Source organism: Capsicum annuum, unplaced genomic scaffold (assembly GCF_002878395.1).
Source record: "Capsicum annuum cultivar UCD-10X-F1 unplaced genomic scaffold, UCD10Xv1.1 ctg48987, whole genome shotgun sequence".
NCBI lineage: Eukaryota > Viridiplantae > Streptophyta > Magnoliopsida > Solanales > Solanaceae > Capsicum > Capsicum annuum.
Window position 1 is genome coordinate 1 of NW_025856736.1, and position 4705 is coordinate 4705.

General features: G+C 34.1%; 1 pseudogene; it reads left to right on the forward strand.

Annotated features, from left to right (window-relative positions):
• Nucleotides 1-2766: 2766 nt before the first annotated feature.
• LOC124892623 lies at nucleotides 2767-4337 on the forward strand (annotated as a pseudogene).
• The last annotated feature ends 368 nt before the right edge of the window (nucleotides 4338-4705 follow it).

The following is a 4705-nucleotide window of genomic DNA, read 5'->3' on the forward strand; positions in this document are numbered from 1 at the left end:
GGGCAGTTAGGTGGGTTAGGGGTGGGGTGAGAGGGTTCTACAAGGGGTGGGGTGGGTTACATTTAAAAGTGTGGTGGGGTGGGATGGGTTAAATTTAAAAGTGAAAAAAGTAAAGGTGATGTGATGTGGTTAGGTGTATGTTGTAATAATTTATTACAATTTACAAACACTGTTTGTAGTTTGTAATAAATTATTAAGTTTTACAAATAATATTTGTAAAATGTAATAAATTATTACAAACTACATGATTTGACATAAAGAAGAAACGATAGCACACTATTTTTTATTTTTTATTTTTTGTGCAAAACGTAATAAATTATTACGTTTTATAAACTGTGTTGACCGTTAAGAAAAAAGTGGAAAACGTAATAAATTATTACATTACGACTATTTTGATAACTTTTTAAAAAGGTAACCAATTTTGATCACTTTTTTATTTTGTGGCTTATTTTGGTTCCGAGTTCGGCTGAACGGGGAGTAATATTTGTTATTTGATATCAATTCTTTATGGAGTGAAAATCAAAAAAATTGTTAAATTAAAAAAAAAGAATCATGTCAGTGTCCAAAGTGGGATTGATTGAACCTGGGAAAGAAAAGTTAGAATACTCTATTTAATTAATAATACAATTGATAGTGATTTCTTTTGAGGAATTTCTTAAGATTTAGTTACTGTTTCATGTTCCCCTTCGATGTCTCTTTGCTTTTTTAAATATATATGGGATAAAAGGTTTTCTATAGGGTAAAAGTAGTACTGCTGTCACTAATTTTCACTGCATGTTAGCAGTAAATCACCAGATTTTTTTTGATTGGTCACGTTTTTATTAAAAATTAGATTTTAGGTTTAGAATTTTAGAGTAAAAATTTATAAATAGGTGTTAATAGATTCATATTCTTACGAAAAATATATATTTCAACAAATTTTGACCATTCAGAAGTCTGCGTAAGGGCAAGTTTGTTAATTGACACTTGTCTTCGGGTTCAGTTACGTTGAGACTTTTCTTAGACTCTTTTTCAAAGTGTTTATTTGAATATTTGATAGCTATGTGTAATGGGAGTAATGCGAATTGAGGATCCCGTAGAGGTGATTGTGACGACCATATATGCGGGTACCGGTGTTGCTTGAGGGGATAAAATAAGTTAATTGTATGCTTAAACTATTTTTCCCTATTTGCTAGCCCGATGGACTGATTGGTTATGGTAAATAAATTATTGAACAAGCTAGATACTGAGAATACTCTTACTTGATAAGTTGAGTTGACTTTAAAATTGATATCTGATCTGAATTGAGACAAGAAGTGCTTTGGTTGATTTTTTTATTGATTTGAGATCGGAGTTGCACGCCTGCACATCAAGCATAGCATTTTATATGGGATTGGAGTGCACGTCTGCACAATATTATATATATTTATTGAGATCAGAGTCCAGGCCTGCACAATATATTTATTGGGATCGAAGTGCACGCCTGCATAATATATATATTGGGATCGAAGTGCATGCCAGCACAGTATATTTATTGGGATCGAAATGCACGCTTGCACAATATATTGATTGGGATCGGAGTTCACGTATGCACAGTACATAGACTTTGTGAGTCCTCTATGGGTCCTGACCTTGAAGTCATTACTCGGTAGGTATGTACACAGCATATGCACTGCATTGCATCATGTTGCATCGATTCATTTGGTTCAGATTAGTTAAAGTTGATTGTTGACCTTGTACTTAATTGTATATGTGTTATTTATTTTACCAGATTAAGAAATTCTTAGATTGTGTTATGATATTCTTATGACTGTTAAACTTGACTATTCAGTTAGATTAAGATGGTTTTCCTGAGTGAAGGTTGTATGTTTTTTTTGGTATGATTTACGTAGTGTCACTCGTCACCACTTTGAATTAGGATCAGTCGACGATGCTTGCTTAGCACACATAGTTCCATACTCACTCTTGCTTTGTATGTATCCTACGTGCAGGTACAGATCCGATGACCTCGAAATATTGATCCCTGCGGTTTCTACTTTGCTAGCATCATTGGATATTAAAGATAGCTGCTACTGGCTTTAAAAACTACTGAAATCTCCTTCAGCCTTGTCCTTATACATTTTCTGCATTTTGAAAGACTCAAACTTTCTTTTGGTTCTATATTTAATGGATTGTATTAGTGATTTCCAAACCTGGGATTATAGATTATTTGATTTTACTAGTCTGTTAATGTATTAATGAGACTATTCGGGATTGGTTATGCACTTATTCCTTCCGCTTCTATGAGTTTGAGATGTTATTCTTGGAATTGAGTATTTGGTTTACCTATCACGGAGGATGGAATAGGTGTCATCACAGCCCCGAATTTGGATAGTCCTGAATTTGGGTTGTGACAAGCTGTGAATAGTAATATTATGAAACATATTTATATATGATAAAATACAACATATAAGTTAGATCCACAATATAATTTTTCTAAATTTCAATGTAGTCTTATTTTAAGGTACTATTTAAATTTTGTTCAATTTTTTTTAAAATAAATACCAAATATAGACCCGTATTACCGTTTCTATCCCATGCTCTTTCTCTTCAAGGTTAAACTACAACAACAAAATCCAGTGATGTGCTAGCATCTTACAGATGTGTAAGTGGGATTTTGAAGTAATATATTACAACAGTTTATTGGAAAAAATCCAATGAAGCTATCAAACCAGAGATATGTGGGTCAATTAATTGTGCAAATATATGAATCGCTCAACAACACTAAACATGTATTTTAGTTATATAATGACTTACAAAAAAGATATGAAGTAAGTCTATATGCATCAAAATAGTTTTAAAAAATTTTAATTTGACAAAAATTGTAAGTAATTTAACAGGTCAGATAGCATAAAGTATCTCGAAAATTGATCTTTCGATACTTTTTTACAATTTGTATTTTAAATAGTAGAAGTGTGGCTGGCATGAGCTTCACCTCCAAAATACAACAACTACTTGCTCTTCTGAACTCTTGTTCTTCTCTCAAACACCTCTTCCAAATTCATGCTCAAACCATAATCTCTGGATTATCTCAACACAATTGTATCATCCTCAAAATAATCAACTTTTTTGCTTCTCATACCCCAATAAACTCATCTTCTTACGCTGGTCTCGTCATCAACAAATCCCATAATTCATCTAATTCATGGAGGACCATCCTCACTAGACGTTATTCCACATGCCACAACTCTTCATATACATAAGCCATTCAGTTTTTTATTGAAATGCGGTGTGTTGGGGCTGCTTCTGATAAATTCACATACCCTTTTCTCTTCAAAGAGTGCTCATCCTTTTTGGGTCTGGAAGAACAAAAACTGGTTCATTGTGATATGATCAAGATTGGTGTTTATAACAATGTGTATGTTCAGAATACTTTGATTCATTTCTATGGTTCTTGTAAGAAGATTGTGGATGCATACAAAATGTTTGATAAAATGTCGCCTAGAACTGTTGTTCCTTGGAATTCAATAATTTTGGCTTGTACATAAAGTTGTTGGTATTATTATGATGGGGTTGAGATTTTTTGAGTAATGAGGAAATCTGGAGTTCAACAGGAGAAGACGACGATGGTGGTTTTGCTTTCATCTTGGACTGAGTTGGGTGACTTGAGTTTAGGGAAATGGATTTATGGTCAAGTGATTGAGCAAGGGATGTTTGTGAATTATCAGTTGACAACTTCTCTTGTCGACATGCATGCCAACTGTGGAACAGAGGATTATGCTCATTTGATGTTGGACAGGATTGGAGAAAGAAACGTGTGGACTTGGAGCACGATGATTCTTGGATTGGCTCAGTATGCATTTGCTGCACAAGCGTTGGAACTCTTTTGGAAAATGAAGGATTGTTCTGTGAAGCCTAATTATGTGTCCTTTCTTGGTGAACTTTTTGCTTATAGCCATGTCGGGATGGTCGAAGAGGGGCATCATTTGTTTCAAGAAATGGAAAGTGTTTATAGGATCAAGCCTATGGTTGCACATTATGGTGCCATGGTAGGTATCTTAAGTCGGGCTGGTCGTCTAGAAGAAGCGCACAAGTTCATAGTTCACATGCCCATTAAGGCTGATGCAGTCATATGGAGGACATTGCTCAGTGCATGCCACATTCATGATATTAGTAACTATACTCGAGTGGGAGAGGAGGTCAGAAGAAGGTTGCTTAGAATGGAGCCAGAAAGGAATGGGAATTTGGTCGTGGTAGCAAATAAGTATACTGGATATATATTATGGGAAAAAGCATCAAAATTAAAAAGAGGTATGAAAGTCAAACAACTTAAGAAAATCACTAAAGAAAGCTATGTATCAGTGTTTCAAAATCTATAGAGATTGTTATCGAGTTGGTAAGTAGAAGGAAATTTTCTTGTTCCTAAACAGACACTGTTCATATCTAATTAACATGGTTAAAAATGAAGAGAATCTTGTTAAGTGACACTGTTCACATCATATTAACATGGTTAAATAGGAAGAGAATTTTATTAAGTGCCATTACATCCGAAGATGCTATGTTTTCTTCTGGCTCAGTTGCAGCAACAATATAAAAGAAAACACCCTGACACCCTATAAAGTGTTCAATGCTATCAAATTAAAATTGGATAAAAGGTGTTAAACTTTGGATAAACCAGTTTCACCTTGTTTTCAGAATTAGTTTTGGTATCTACCTGCAAAAGATACGATCACTTACCAAAACCCCT